Genomic DNA, 17315 nt, shown 5'->3' with positions numbered 1-17315 from the left:
GTAACAGGCATGCAGACTTCAGTCCCAGCTATGAACCCTGTAGTGGCCTGTGAACCAGCTCTAGCCTCTCTTTGCCACAGTCCAGGAACCCTTGGAAGACCCTGGCACGAAGAATCACCTACAGGTGAGAGAGCCTTTGTGAAGTCCAGGTTTCCAGTGGAGAAGTTTCAGCACACCACTGGAGCAAAAATATATGAGTGGATGCCTTGGAGAGAGTAAGAGGAACAGTTTAACATCACCCCTCCCCAACATGGCACAACTTAGGGCCAAGAGAGATCTTCTTGGCCTGTGATTTCTTGCTTGAGGGAAAGTGAGAGCACGTAAGTGAGTATCTGGTTTCCCTCACTGTGTGGTAGCTTTCTAAGAGGCTCATTTCTTTCTTGCCTCATCTAGAGTACTGAATTGTGAGCTGCATGACTTTGGGAGTGGGAAGAGGCTGAGAGAGTGGCAGACAGGACTCTCAGAGGGCATTAAAGGGATGCAGATTCTACTAACCATGTTATAGACTCCATCAAGAAAACTGACCATGAGCCCCTGGGGACACCTCATCCATAGATTACCCCAACTGGCCTGTGGGCACCCTCAGTGCTCCATGTACACACACACACAAACTCCCACCCTGTGGCCAGCTCCTTGTGCACACTCCCCATGGCAATGGCAAGAGCAAGCTTTGACAGATGGCTAGTGAGCACACATAGAAAGCCTGTGCCAGCCCAAATATGTGGTGCAGGGAAAGACCACAAACTTGAGCTTTTGTGCCACCTTTGGGAAAACAAAAGCGAGGCTGTCAGCATTCGGCCTGGTATCTTGCAGGATTGAGAGGAGGATATAAGCTTAAGAATTCTGCCACAAGAGAGAGCAAGAAGTGTGGAGCAGGTGTATCCGTAGAAGGTCCGAGAAAGCCTCAGAATCCCTAGCAGGGCTGATGGAAGGCATTTCTCTCCCAAAGGAAGTCAGCAAAGGCTAAATGAGGTAACTGTTACCTCAATACAAAGACAGCAACACAAAATTTAAAGGAACATGAAAATCAAGGGAACATGACACCGTTACTAGATCACAGTAATCTTCCAATAACTGATCCCAAAGACATGGAGATTTCAATTTACCTGATAAAGAATTCAAAATAGCTGTTTTAAGGAAACTCAGTGAGCTACAAGAAAACACAGACAATTCAGTGAAATCAGGAAAACAATACATGAACAAAATGAGAAGTTTAACAAGAAGATACAAATCATAAAAAGGAACCAAACAAATTCTGGAACTGAAGAATACAATGAATAAAATGAAAAATGCAATGGAGAGCATCAACAGCAGAATGGATCAAGCAAAGAAAGAATCTGTAAGTTAGAAGGTAGGAAGTTTTAAAATTATCTAATCAGAGGAGAAAAAGAAAAAAGAATGAAAAAGAGTGAAAAGGCTACTTGATTCGTGGGATACCATCAAAAGAAATAATCTGCAAATTATCAAAGTTCCAGGAGAAGAAGAGGAAAGCAGAGAGCTTAATTAAAGAAACAGTGGCTGAGAACTTCCCAAATCTGGGCAAATATTAGGATATCCAAGTTCATGAAACTTATAGGTTACCAAACAAGCTCGATTTAAAGAGATCTTCTCCAAGACACATCATAATAAAACTGTCAAAAATCAAAATAAAGAGAGAATCTTAAAAGCAGCAAGAGAAAAGGAACTTATAACTTACAAAGGAACCTCCATAACGGTATAAACAGATTTCTCAGCAGAAACCTTACAGGCCAGGAGAGATTGGGATGATATATTCAAAATGCTGAAAGAAAATGCCAGCCAAGAAAACTCTATCCAGCAAAGATATTCTTCAGAAATGAAGGAGAGAGAAAGACTTTGTCAGACAAACAAAGCTGAGGGAGTTCATCACCACTAGTCCTGCCTAACAAGAAATGCTGAAAGGAGTTCCTCAAGCTGAAATGAAAGACCGCTAATTAGTAACATGAAAATATACAACATACTGGTTGGATATTGTGTTGTATACTGTATTTTACTGACATTAAATAGACACATAGACCAATGGAACAGAATTGAGAGCACAGAAATAAACCCTCACATATATATTCAATTAATATTTGACAAGGGATCCAAGAATACTCAATGGGGACAGGATAGCTCTTCAATAAGTGATGTTGGGAAAAGTAGAAAATCACATGCAGAAGAATAAAATTGGACTCCTATCTTACACCACTCACAAAAATTAACTCCAAAGGGATTAGAGACTTAAGCGTCGTACTGAAACTATAAAACTCCTGAAAGAAAGCATAGCAGAAAAGCTCCTTGTTGTTGGTCTTGGTAACAATTTTTTGGATATGACACCAAAAGCACAAGCAAGAAAAGCAAAAATTAAGTGAGACTACATTAAACTAAATAGCTTCTGCACAGCAAAGAAAATCATCAACAGAATGAAAAGGCAACCTACGGAATGGTAGAAAATATTTGCAAATCATATATCTAATAAGGGGTTAATATGAAAAATATAAAAGAAATGCATACAACTCAATAGCAAAAAAAAAAGAAAATCTGATTAAAGAATGGACAGAGGAACTGAATGACAGTTTTCCAAAGAGGACATACAAAAGGCCAACAGGTACATGTAAAGGTGGTCAACATCAATAATCATCAGGGAAATGCAAATCAAAACCACAGTGAGATATCACATCACACCTGTCAGAATGGCTATCATCAAAATGACAAGAAATAACAAATATTGGCAAGGATGTGAAGAGAAGGAACCTTGTACCCTGTTGGTGGGAGTGTAAATTGGTACAGCTGCTATCGGAAACAGAATGGAAGTTCCTCAAAAAATTAAAAATAGAGCTCCCATATGACCTAGCAATCCCACTTTTGGGTATATAGCCTAAAGAAATGAAAAGAGGATCTCCAAGAGATATCTGCACCCCCATGTTCCTTCAGCCTTATTCACAATAGCCAAGATAAACAACCTAAATGTTTATCAATGGATGAACGGATAAAGAAAATGGGTATATATAGGCAATGCAATATTATTCAGCCACAAGAAAGAAGGAAACTTTGCCATTTGTGACAACATGGATGGATCTTGAGAGCATTATGCAAAGTGAAATAAGTCAGACAGAGAAAGACAAATACTGTATGATCTCACTTATATGTGGAATCTAAAAAATCCAAACTCATAGAAAAAGAGAGTAGAATGGAGGTTTCCAGGGAAATGGGAAGATATTGGTCAAAGGGGACAAACTTCCAGTTATAAAATGAGTAAGTTCTGGGGAATCTAATGTACAGCATGGTGATTATAGTTAACGTACTGCATTATATACTTGAAAGTTGCTAAGAGAGTAGATCTTAAGTGTTCTTACCATAAAAACGAAATGGTAATTATGGGAGATGAAGGAGGTGATAACTAATGCTCCTATGATAATCATTTTGCAATGTATACATGTATCAAATCAATATATTGTACACCTTAAACTTACACAGTGTTATATGTCAATTATATCTTAATAAAGCTGGAAAAGAAAGAGCAAAAAAATAAACACAGGGACAGGAAGATATATATGGTGGATACTCTGAATGCCTAGACTTGCTTCCAGAATACAGGACTTATTTTTCAGCTGCTGGGGGAATCTTGATGGCAAAAAAACCTCAGGTGCTAATGCCTTACAGGGGTTGCCTCAGCTAATGATAATGGCCTCATTCAAGGTCATGCCCTATGGCAGATTATATTTTTCAAAAGTGGTCACAGCAATATCATCCTTCCTGCACACTCTTGTTACGATGGGACATCTCCTATCAAGAGGGAGCCCCTGTGTCCACTCCTCTTGAATTTGGGCAGATATTTGTATCTTCCTCAACCGATAGAATGGGACCTCCAAGGCTAGGTCACAAAAGGCTCTATCACTTCAGCTTTTGCTCTTGGAATGCCCTTAGAAACATCTTCTATGTCAGGAGGAGGTTCAGATCACCATGGCAAGGCCATGCTCCAGCTATCAGCCACAGCTGAGGTTGAGTCACAGCCATCATTAGCCACCAGACATGTGAGTAAGGAAGCATTCGAGATGTCTCCAGCCCCAGCCACCATGTGACCTCAAGTACAGGAGAGCCCCCAACTAAGAACCACCTAGCTGAGCCCAGTCAGCACCCAAAACTAAAGGGATAATTGTAATAAATGATGGTTGTTATTTATGCTGCTAAGTTTGGGGTTGTCAGTTATGCAGCAGTGGATAACTGTACCATGCCCCATTCCCAGGGCAGCCCACATCCACTGACTAATGTGATATATAAAGGTCCCCAAGGTTGGAACCCCTATACCCCAACTCAGGACAATTCTGAAGGGTCATCCCAGCTTCAGAACTCCCTATAGGTCAGCTTAGACTTCCACTGGAACCATCATCACAGTTCAAGTTCTCCCTTTGCCCAGTTTTACTTCCTTCCTTTGCATACCACAGATGTTGATCCCGAGAGCACTCCCTAATAAACCTCCTGCACACTGATTTCCATTTCATGGTCTGCTTCCCAGAAAAGCAAACCTGGGGAGTATGTTTGTTCACAGTATTACTTAACAGAGGGACAACAATGCTGGTTTCGGTTCTCACCATTACAGAGTAAACAATCCATTGACTTCTCACCACTTTTTCTCTGGATCCCTGATAGTCAATTAAATGGAAGCAGAGAAAAAAAATGTACAGAAGTTACATTTTTAAAAAATAGAACATCGTAGTGTGTGGATCTCATTTGCTACCATGAAATGGAGCTACCTGCTCCAAGAGTTTGGGCAGAATTGGCCAGATGGGTTCTCACATCTTCTAGAGTTCATTCTTGCTACGACTTTAACATGCTCTAGAAACAGGAGTGGTTAAAGTACTGAATTAGACTAACAATTCTATGTCTGGTAGTCATTTTTGTGTTGTTTAGAAGACATTTAAAACTTAAAATCTTAAAAACCACTCACTGTAGTTATTAACAAATACACTGTTCCTACGTAGTTCTTATTTCTCCACTTCATGAGTTCAAATAGATGCAAAGAAGGCTAACAAAAAAATGATCTACGTAATGGATAGTTTCTAAGTGAAAGACAGGAGAGACTGAAAAAAATTCATTGACCATATATAGAGAGAGGCCCACAATACATGGTTGGGCAGCTAATACACTCCCCAATGTGGTCTCTATAAGAATTGTGCAGCATTTAAGTGCTTACTGGCACATGGTGGCCTTGACAGCATGCCTTTAAGGGGAAATGTGATGCATATGGGGAAACTTGTTTCATGCAGCAGCTTAGGATGTGTCTATCAGCAATCTCTTTGCATCTATTCACTCCCATTTATCTCTACCCTTGGCCCTTGCCTTGGCTTTCCTCTCCTGCCCCAATCCTCATTTTAGATTCTAGATGTGTTGCCTGCTCTAATTATTATTTTCCAGATACTTCAAATCTTGCTTACTAAGTGTCTGATTCTGCCCCATGACCTGAATGTGCCTTCATTACCTGGTTCCAGACTTCAGACTTTTTCTTGCATCTCATTTAACAAACATTTGCAGAAAACCTACTGTGTGCTGGGTAATGTGCTACAAGCTAAGGGTATGACTATAATCCCTGCATTCAAGTAGCTTACCTTCTAATGGACTACTTTGTCCATAAGCTTGTCAGCTCTACCCAAGATACAGCCTTTTTCTAGCTTTCCTCTCTTGCTTGCCTGAACAATTTCTCTTCTTCCCTTCTCCTCAATGTCTAAAAAGCTGCATCCCCGTGGCCTTTAAGAAAGATGACACTTGTGGGGGCCAGCCCCATTGTTAAGTTTGGCACATTCCTCTTTAGCAGCCTGGGTTTGGTTCCTGGGCACAGACCTACACCACTCGTCGGGGGCCATGTTGTGACAGCAACCCACGTACAAAATAGAGGAAGACTGGCACAGATGTTAGCTCGGGGTGAATCTTCCTCAAGCAAAAAGAGGAAGATTGGCAACACATGTTAGCTCAGGGTGAATCTTCCTCAGCAAAAAAAGAAAAAAGGTGACACTTGAAAAGGTCTAAGGAAGTACACTTCCTTTGCCTGGAAATGGATGGAATCTTTAGAGAAATGGGTATAATTTTTGTTTATTCTAGAAGCAATAATAGCAACAATTGAAACATAAATGAAGTGCTTGCAGTACTGAGCAAGGGTATCTTGAACAGAGGCTTAGTCTGGAAGAAAAATGGAAAGGAGGCTCATCAGCTTGCGTGTCTCCATGGAACTAGCACCAAAGGAGTCTGCTTCTTGGCTACAATTCCATGTAATTATGTTTGTGTACATAATCCAGTATCAGCAGACTTGGAGAAATCCCACCAGAAGGTAAAACAGAGAGAGGAGGGAGTGGAATTGGGGAAAATGGAGTCAAAGAAACAAGTCAGAAGCACAGAAGTGCGCTGAAGCAAAAGAGGCGCCTGTCAATGTCAATTCTGATCACCATCAGGGGCTACAAGGAGGGGTCAGCCCACTCTGTCTTTGGTGCTCAGATCTTAGAGAGCTGTTGTCGGGAAAGGAGAAAACATATTCACCCTGAAGCCAATAAGAGAGAAGTTGTCCAAGTTTTAGGAATTATAGAAGGCAAAAGGTACAAAAAGACCAATCAAGGTCAAAAACTGGACTATGAAAAAGGCAAGTTACAATACCCTCAGAGGGATTCTGAGCATAATTTATTTTAAGAGATGGACCATTGGTTCTTACTGTGTAAGCTCAGTTTTGTGGATTTTTTTTTTTTTTTTTTTTGGTGAGGAAGATTGGCCCCGAGCTAATATCTGTGCCAATCTTCCTCTATTTTGTATGCAGGTCACTGCCACAGCACGGCTTGATGAATGGTGTAAGTCTGTGCCCAGAATCCAAACCTGCAAACCCAGGCTGCCAAAGAAGAGTGCACTTAACTTAACAACTACACCACCAGGCCAGCCCCCCAGTTTTGTGAAACTTTTATCCCATAAAAGACAGTTTTCTTTTCCTCAGTATTCTTTTTTTTTTTTTAATTTACCATGTTAACCATTTTTTTTTTTAAGATTTTATGTTTCCTTTTTCTCCCCAAAGCCCCCTGGTACATAGTTGTATATTTTAGTTGTGGGTCCTTCTTGTTGTGGCATGTGGGACACCGCCTCCGCATGGCTTGATGAGCAGTGCCATGTCCACACCCAGGATGTGAACTGGCGAAACTCTGGGCTGCCGAAGCAGAGCGTGCAAACTTAACCGCTCGGCCACAGGGCCAGCCCCCTTTTCCTCAGTATTCTTACACTTTGATAGCTTCTCCAAGTAAAAAGAACTTAACGGTTTTGACTAGAAAGACAAAGGTTTAGACAACCAAGATTAGTATGTGATCCATTCAATGATATTTTATAATGTTATGTAAAACTGCAATATATACTATTTAGACCAAGATTTAAAGAAATATAAATATGTGCATATAGTTAGGTAATTATCCTGTTTTTCATCATTCAGAGCTGTGCTGTCCAATATGGTAGCCACTAACCATGTGTGGCTAAACATATTTAAATTAATAAAATTAAGTATAAGTAAAATTCAGTTCATCAGTTCCACTAGTCACATTTCAAGTTTCCATTAACCATATGTGACTATTGGACAGTGCAAATATCAAACATTTCTGTCATCACAAAAAGTTCTATGGACAAGGACCAGCCCAGTGGAATAGTGGTTAAGTGGGCACCCTCTGCTTTGGTGGCCTGGGGTTTGCGGGTTCAAATCCCAGGCATGGATTTACACACTTCTCATCAAGCTATGCAGTGGTGGCATCCCACATACAAAATAGAGGAAGATTGGCACAGACATTAGGTCAGCAACAATCGTCCTCAAGAAAAAAGGGGAAGATTGGCAACAGATGTTAGCTCAGGGCCAATCTTCCTCACCAAAAAAAAAAAAAAAAAAAAAGTTCTATGGACAGCACTGTCTTGGGTAAGAAGAAAACTTCAATCTATTCACAGAACTTGAGATGCCACCTTGAAATATGAGACAGCCAGCATGTACAGAACTTTCCTTTGCCTTGCCATTTGCAGCCTTCTAATTTTAGAAGTTTAGTGGCCTAAGATTACATATTATCTTATTCAACCATTCACTAGTCATCCATCCAACAGAATTACCAACAAAGTTAAGTTCCCAGCTGAACTCTTAAATTTCTCTTCGCATTTTGCTTTTTTGGTTGGATTTTTTCCCGCTTTTATGCTAGTTTTGTTTAACTTGATTTTGGTTTATTTTTGCTCAGAGGTAAACTACTTTCATCATCAGGCAGCTTTTTGCTCCGCACAACATGGCTTCAATCCGTAAAAGACAGCTTACCACTCTCTGTACATGCTCCCAGGTCAATCACTTTGTAAGTAACCTAAATCTGTATAAAATTCTGTAATTGCCTTTTTACTGTCAGATTTCTGACCCATGGACTCCCTTTACTTAATTCCCATTGATGCTAATATAAATCATTTACCTAAAATAACCTAATTCTCATGCTGGGAATTATTTCTTAATTCTTAAAGGACTAGATCTTAAATTTTTTTTTAAGATTTTATGTTTCCTTTTTCTCCCCAAAGCCCCCTGGTACATAGTTGTGTATTTTTAGTTGTGGGTCCTTCTAGTTGTGGCATGTGGGACACCGCCTCAGCGTGGCTTAATGAGCGGTGCCATGTCCGCTCCCAGGATTGGAACTCGCGAAACCCTGGGCCTCCGAAGTGGAGCATGTGAACTTAACCACTCGGCCACGGAGCCAGCCCCTTTATTTTAAATTTTTAAAAATATGTTCAAGACATTTACTAGAGTACTTTATAAGCAGAAAAACATCATGGAGGCATAGTAAGATAAAGGACACATCAAGTATTTAAATTTTGCTCTTAGAAGAGAAAAGGAGGTTTTGTTTTTATTTTTAGCTTACTTTTTACTGAAGCTTTTCTAAACTTTGCTGAGGAGGTTGCTAGGTTTCTTCCTTTCACAAACTCTGCCAGTTAGCAGCCGTGCCAAGTTAAAAGGGTTGGGGGGGACGCGCAGGGAATGAACAACATACTTTAAAGAACTTGGGGAACAAAGGGGTTTTGTTTTACATGGGTAAGCATGTGCACGTGTGTTGTAAGCATTTTGCAGCCACCTTGAGCCAGAGACAATTACAAAATTGCCTGTAAGATCCGGCTCTTTTTTCTTACAGACTCAGTTTAAGTTCTAGTTAGGGTTTTTCTTTTCTTTTCTTTTAATGAAATACACAAGACACAAACCACAATTCAGCAAACTTGTTATTAAACTAACTAATGAAATAAATAGAAAACTTAAGTTGCCTTAGGTAATCAGGTTCCAGAGAGTGGTTTGTATCAATTTTTTAGCCACAGTTTGGGCTTCAAATTATAAACATGGCTCAAAGGAAAAATAAGAGGGGAGTAGGAGGGATTTTCATCCCAGATAGTTAGGAAGAGTTCAGTTGTTTTTTTTTAATTTAGTGTAATTATGGTAAAGCCCAATTTGTATCAAATAAGAGAAGAAAACTTCATTTTCAAATAGTTTAGATGATCTTTATCATTGAACAAATAAATATTCTTGCTCTATGTATTTTTAGTTAATAAAAAAATCAGATAAGAAAGCCATAAATGTTTTTTTTTAAAGATTGGCACCTGAGCTAACAACTGTTGCCAATCTTTTTTTCCTTTTTTTTCTGCTTTTTCTCCCCATATCCCCTCAGTGCATAGATGTATATTTTAGTTGTGGGTCCTTCTAGTTGTGGCATGTGGGATGCCGCCTCAGCATGGCCTGATGAGTGGTGCCATGTCCGCACCCAGGATCCAAAGCAGCGAAACCCTGGGCCGCTGAAGCAGAGCACACAAACTTAACTGTCAGCCACGGGACCAGCCCCAGCCATAGGTTTTTTAATGCTTAGAATTTAGGACTAAAACTCAATCTCAAGGAAATATAAAAAAATTGACTAGATTATAATTTTGTGTTCACTCAACCCATTTCTCCTCCTAGGAGGTAGGCAGCAAAGGAAGGAGTAAATAAAACTGACACTGTTACTATGGGTTCACCCCATAAAATCGCTGTCAGCCTGTGGCTCCAAGTGATTCTGTGAGATGCACTAAGATTTCAGAAAGTAGAAACCCTATCCTAGTTTAGAGTCAAAGTCCTGTGTATTTAAGGAAAAGTGAGGCCGTCCTGGTGGCACAGCAGTTAAGTGCGCACATTCCACTTTGGCAGCCCTGGGTTCACCGGCCCGGATCCCGGGTACAGACATGGCACCACTTGGCAAGCCATGCTGTGGTAGGTGTCCCACATGTAAAAAGTAGAGGACGGTGGGGGGCTGGCCCCATGGCCGAGTGGTTAAGTTCGCGTGCTCTGCTACAGGTGGCCCAGTGTTTCGTTGGTTTGAATCCTGGGCACGGACATGGCACTGCTCATCAAGCCACACTGGGATGGCGTCCCACATGCCGCAACTAGAGGGACCCACAACAAAGAATATACAACTATGTACCAGGGGGCTTTGGGGAGAAAAAGGAAAAAAATAAAATCTTTAAAAAAAAAAAAAAGAGGAAGGTGGGCAGGGATGTTAGCTCAGGACAAGTCTTCTTCAGAAAAAAAAAAGAAAAAAAGAGGAGATTGGCAGCAGTTAGCTCACGGCTAATCTTCCTCAAAAAAAAAAAAAAGAAAAAGCCAAATTGACTCCTTTTGGTACTTACCTCACATGTATAGTCTTTATTCCTATTTTTTATAGTTCTCCTGTCTCCTACTTCAAAAACTGTCTGTTGTCATTTCTCGTTCCTACTGATTCCTTAAAGCCAAACACTGTGTCTTACTCATCTCTGTGCCTTAATGCCTAGTAAAAGTCCTGGCAAGTTTGTTGAATGCTTTTTTTTCATGCTCTACAATAGATTTATTGAGTGACCAACTTTCATAATAGTAGTCTGGAAGTAGGCCAAGACAGTGGAAGTTAATAAAATGGGAGACATAAAGAAATTTTTCAGAAATGGATTCATACCACTTTAATATTTATATTTCAAAGGTTATAGCTTAGAAGGAATATATGAGGATTTTTAAAAATTATTTTATTAAGGTCATATTGGTATATAACATGGTATAAATTTCAGGTGTACATGATTATATATCAGTTTCTGTATAGACTGCATCATGTTCACCACTAGTAGTCTAGTTTTTATCCATCACCATACATATGTGCCCTTTATCCCTTTTTCCCTCCCCCCACCCCCTTCCCCTCTGATAACCACTAATCTGTTCTCGTTATCCATGTGTTTGTTTATCTTCCACATATGAGTGAAATCATACAGTGGTTGTCTCTCTCTCTCTGACTTATTTCACTTAGCATAATAGCCTCAAGGTCCACCCCTGTTGTGGCAAATGGCAAGATTTTGTCTTTTTTTATGGCTGAATAGTATTCCGTTGTTATATATACCACATCTTCTTTATCTATTCACCCATTGATAGGCACTTGGGTTGCTTCCACATCTTGGTATTGTGAATAATGCTGCAATGAACATAGGAATGCATAAATCTCTTTGAATTCTTGATTTCATGTTCTTTGGATAAATACCCAGTGGTGGGATAGCTGGGTCATATGGTATTTCTATTTTTAGTTCTTTGAGAAATATCCATACTGCTTTCCATAGTGGCTGCACCAGTTTGCATTCCCACCAGCAGTGTATGAGGGTTCCCTTCTCTCCACATCCTCTCCAACATTTGTTATTTCTTGTCTTGTTAACTATAGCCATGTTGAATGCTTTTAGTTAAATCTGTGTTAATATTTCCAGTAGCCCTCTTCCCTCAGTTTTCTAGACTATGCTACAAAACTGCTGCTAATGACATGTTAAGTAATGAAACTTACTAAAATGGCAGCCCTATTCTACATGTAATACCAGGCCATACAGAATCTGAGTGAGATTCCAACAGTGGTACTCTCTCCTGTAGAATAAGGTACATGTGTTTGGTTAATAACTTTTTTTTAAATTTCTGTGTACATGGCTATGTTGTGGATGTTTGACACTCTTACAAATTTAACATTAAAATATTTAGAGTGTAAGCAAAGGTAAACATTGAGCAGAAGATAACAGCTCTAAAATCAGTTTGGGCCATGTACTAATGAGTTATTTCAAGACTTTAGTTTTTAGAGTTAAGAATTAAATGAATTCTGGTGTATAAAGGAGAGTTTGGCCATGGCTTGCTGGTTAGGTTCCTTTTACTTCTTATACAATAGCATTATGTGTAGAATGGGTACCTTGGCCTTAAACCTGGTAATCTCATGAGCAATTCTGAGGATACCCTGAGGAATATGTCTAAGGGATATGAGGTTACAGCAAAGCCTCCAGCAGCCTGAGTCTAGGACAATGCTTTTGGCAGATAAGAGCAAAATTTGCCTCTGGGCCATTCTTTTCCTGAGTCTCATACACACCCAAGCTCTCAAAGACAAGGTACTTCCCTTCTAGAAACCTCAGTTTCTTCATCTATAACATAAGCAAATTGGACCCGACGATTTCTCAGGTCCCTTGTTTCTCTAATACTCTGATTCTAAAGGAAGATCAAAGGCCCCAGGGTTTGAATTGAGGCCCCTAGGATGGCTACAGGTCTTGGTTGGCCACATCCCAACCACAGCTGTTGTAAAGTCTCAGAACAGGACCATTTTATTTGCACACAAGTGACTCCTCCATTTAGTGGCTTGCCATGTCACCTCCACGTAGCAGTGCATGAGAAAATGAAGTGTGAAGGCAGTTCAGACGTGGAGTTGGGAAACATGTTGCCACAGTCATCCCCAAGGAATCGAATATAGCCATTTCTCATGATTTGTTAGCTTTAAGTACTCTATTTTTCTACAGTTGGGATAAATTGATGGCTTTAAGTGTCTGAAGAGAATAAAAATTAGGATAGTCATTAACAGGAGTCTGCTGAAAATTATCTTCATTGAATCCTGCAAGAAAATGCTGAGGTCTCAGTCAACATCAACATTATACAGCCAGAACCTCATTACACAACACAAATATACAATTGTGATCAAATGTTGTGAACAATGAAAATGACTTTATAAAAATATATACCCAGTTCATTTCAATAATGACATATGTTCAAAATTAATAACTTATAAGAAATAAAACATACTTCTTTGTTTCGATACCAATACTATATGATGAATGTGCAGGGCAAAGAAAATCCAATTAGTTCAGGGTGACAAATGTATCATCTGGCTCACAAAAATTTCATCATGGAAACCATACTTAAGATCACAATGTAACTTTGTAGAAGGATGAGATCTTTGAAATTCTAACAGGCACTCTGAGAGAGAAATTAAATATTAGCAGGAAATAGCTGCATGCAAATTAAATTTCAGTAGCTCAAGACCATCTATACTTTAGGAAAAGTGTATTCTTAGTTGTGCTAATCAATCTACAAGAATGATTCTTAATTTTGTGTGACTTGTCCTCAGAGAAGATCTTAGACTTTCAGTCACTTGATGTAGCAGGAGGAGTAAGACAGGCATTCAAGTGGCCTGATACCTTCAGGTACGGCCTGTCCCAGGAAGATTGCCGAGCCTTCTCTTCTAACGCTGCTGGACTTCTTCACAGTCTGTGACAGGCAAAGGGGGAAAACCTAGAGATGGAAATCATGCATAACTGAGATTGCAGGCTTCCTGCTTATGTAACCAACAGGACCACTGCCTCTTCTTCAACCATGTGCATCACACCAGTCCCAAGCCAAGCAAAACATGGGCTATCTTTTCCCAGAATTCAGAGGGACCTGAGCTAGGAGAGACACAGGCCTCCCTTGCTAAACTCTTGGGGGGGTAATGTCATCTTGGTACACAAAATTGGAGAAGAGAGGAGAAATTGGTGATTTCATATAAGAAAACCCAGCAGTGTTTGCAGCATGCTGTCATCAGGGCAATAGAACCCTCCATATGTACACCTAGTGAAATCTTTTGCAAACGTTAAAATAATTATAGTCACGTGTGGCATAATGACATTCCAGTCAACAATGGACCAAATATATATGACAGTAGTCCCATAAGATTAATACCATATAGCCTAGGTGTGTAGTACGCTATAGCATCTAGGTTTGTGTTAGTCCACTCTATGATGCTCGCACAGTGACAAAATCGCCTAATGATGCCTTTCTCAGAATGTATCCCTGTTGTTATATATAAATATAGCTATTACTTTCTAAAGACCTGATAAATCCTTTAATCCATTTTAATGTATTTGATTTAGGAAAAACATTAATGTCTAAGGCAAAACTTTTCCCCTCAATATTTCTTTAAGAATTTTAAAAGTTTAAACTGTTGTTTAGCAATTTAACTTTATAGACAATTTTTAAGTACATATTTGCATATGACAGATGGAAAGACATGTAGAAAATTGAAAATAGTTTTAATTTTTGGAAAGTGGAATTATGGGAGAATTTTTCTTTTTTGATTACATCAATGCTGCTAAAAACATTCTTTGTACAATAATATTTTCTAAGTCTTGCTGAAACATTCATCCAAATGAATAGATTTTGTAAGGTTTAGTTTTTCTCTGCTTTAATTATTTAAAGTGAAGCTTCTACTCCTCCTCTTTAGATTTGAGGACTGATGTATCCTTGATGTTGTCATTCATTGAATAGTCAAATATATTACTTATGCACAATGAAATCTCAAAGCCAAAGTTTGAAAGAAACTTGGATCCAGCCTAAGGACGTTTTATTTTGAAATTTTACCATTCAGACTTGATTCATATCAAGAAAAAGCTGTAGTTCATATGGACACTTATTCCAGTAATGTCATTTAGAAGATCCCTGAAGATAATTTGTACAATGTGATCAGAACTCACAAATGTCACATAATTCCCAAAGACAATGCTGTATTTCTGACCATAAGGTGCCAGAACGATCAGTTGAAAACAGGAAATTCCAGTCGATAATTGGCTATTCAATAACAGCTACTGTTCAAATATAACCTACATCACTATGAAATTTCTCTGCCTGAGCGAACGAGCTGCCCTCATGAGCACCCTGAAAACAGGACTCGAGCCAAAGTGAGGCCCTCACTGGGAAGAAACTTCTTGGGATGGCCTCTGCCAGGCAACAAATAGGACTGTGTGGGGCAGAGCTATGTTCATGTAAGTGAAGACACCATTCACCCTTTCATCTTGTTAACAGCCTCAAACAGAATTCTAGAGACATGGTGTCTAAAGAGCCAGTCACAGTACCTGGCATGTGTTGGATATCCAACAGATGTTAATTTCTTTCATCTCCACTCACTCCATTCCCAATTACTGCCCTACCCCCTCACCACCAACTGAAAACCAGTATCTTCAAGGTTTCTTAACTTTAGCCCCCTACAGTTTGATATACTAATGAAGAAGTAGGCTAACTTGATAAGCTGGTCCAAGGCTTTCTTGGGCCCAAGTCTTTAAATGCTGGGAGAAGAATGGCACTGTCAGCCTTCTGCACAGGTGTTGATTGGGCATGGGATGATTTGAGGGCTGGTCACCAGGCAGGACTACCTGACCCAAACTGTCACCCTCACTGCCAGGCTTGGTGCCCAAAATTGTTCGCTTAGATATTCCTTAGGGTCTATAATATTATTCCAGTTTTCAGGACACCCATTTAAAAATAGCCCTGAGTTCTATCAACTCCACCTTTAAAGCATAGCTTGAAACTCTCAACTTCTCTCAATTTCCACTGTTCCTACCCTAATCCAAGCACCACTACCAACTCTTGCCTCAACTACAGAAATAGCCTCCTAATTAGTCTCACTTTTTCTCCCCTCTCTACAAGCCATTCACCACACAGGAGTCAAGGCATGACTCACTAAGTCCCTCGTGTAAAGGCTTCCAATAGCTTCCTATCGCACTTTATCATGGGCTACAAAGCCCCTTAGAAGATCCAGCCCCACTTATCTCTCTGATTTCATCTCCTACCACTCTGCCCTCCCTCGCTCTGCTCCAGCCACACTGCCCTTTCTCCTACTCAAATGTGATGGCAAGCTCCTCTTTCTCCCTATCTAACGTTGTGCCTCCCATACACGTTCCCACTCTCTTCTCACGACATCCTATTTTACTTCCCCATAGTACTTATCACTGTTTAAAATAATCATTTGCTTATATTCTGTCCCCACCACACAAATGTACACACACGTGCACATGCTCCAGATTGTGAGCCATATGAGGGTGGAAACCCTGCACATCTTGTTCACTGTTAAATCTGCAGGGTCCAGAACAGTGCCTGGCACACAGCAGGTGCTCAGAAAGTAATTGTTGGACAAGTAAGTGTATCACCCAGTTTGGTGGCCCTTTCTTGGTCTTCAGATTGACCTTTACGGTTTACTTGACACTTCTCCTTAAATAGCTCCTCTCCTTTGGCCTAAGTGACACTGTATTTTATCAATTCCAATATCTTTCCAGCCACTGGTTCCTCCCCTCCCTTCTACTGTTACCCCCTGAAATGTAGTCTTCCTCAGGCTTCTTTCTTTAGCCTTCTTTTCTCTCTGCACTCTCCCTCAGAGTCTCATCTATTCTCAGTTTCAACTGTCACCTCTGAAGAGAGTTCCTGAATTCATATTCCCCATTGCTCTCTATCTACCTTGAGAGAGTTTCTAATTGAACATGCCCATTATTAAAATGCCTTCTCATCCCCTATAATACACCCTTCAAATTGACAGACTTCTCAATCTCTATAGAATGATTCCATCATTTTCCCAGTCATATTTTATCCCTCCTTTTCCCTGTCTCTCATCCAGCCCCCATATCCAGTTGGTAAATAAACTCTCTCCTTTATTCCTTTGCAAAATCTCAAATTCCATCCTACACTCTCCAAGCCTTTTGCCACTACCATAGTGATGGGTCTGAACTTAAATAGCCTCACATTCTACTTCATGGAGAATCAGAACAGGAGGAGAGCTACAGGACCATTTAGCTCAGTGCCCACACTTTATAGATAAGGAACAGGGGGGCCAGCCTGATTAACTTCTACAAAGGGTTCCTGGACACAATTCCAGAGTTTCTGAGAATTCAGCTCAATTCTGACACTATCTACCCAGAAATAGAATCAGATTCCACGGGTACAGGGCTCAGTCCCAAAAGACTGCCCTCCACTTCAGATGCAAGTTGCAAGCCCAGGTTGTTACCTGTGCTTCTGACCAATCAGCTACAAACTGGAGGTTCCAACAGCCCCCTCCAGCTCAGGATGCCAATTACAAGTCCAGGTTGTTACCTGGACTTCTGACCGGCTGGCTATAAATGAGGTTCCCATGACCCCCTCCTTGGGTTCAATTAATTTGCTAGAATGGCTCACAGAACACAAGAAAATCTGTTTACTCACTAGGTTATCAATTTATTACAAA

The 17315-nt window shown here is 40.1% G+C and overlaps 1 protein-coding gene across 6 annotated transcripts in view; it reads left to right on the top strand.

The window, feature by feature from the left end:
* FAM227B (family with sequence similarity 227 member B) overlaps positions 1–17315 on the top strand; it is a 217312-nt gene that overhangs the window by 192250 nt on the left and 7747 nt on the right. The window lies entirely within an intron of this gene.

This window comes from Equus quagga, chromosome 2, assembly GCF_021613505.1.
Source record: "Equus quagga isolate Etosha38 chromosome 2, UCLA_HA_Equagga_1.0, whole genome shotgun sequence".
Taxonomy (NCBI): Eukaryota; Metazoa; Chordata; class Mammalia; order Perissodactyla; family Equidae; genus Equus; species Equus quagga.
The sequence above is the reverse complement of the archived record's forward strand: the minus strand, read 5'-3'. Positions and strand labels throughout refer to the sequence as shown.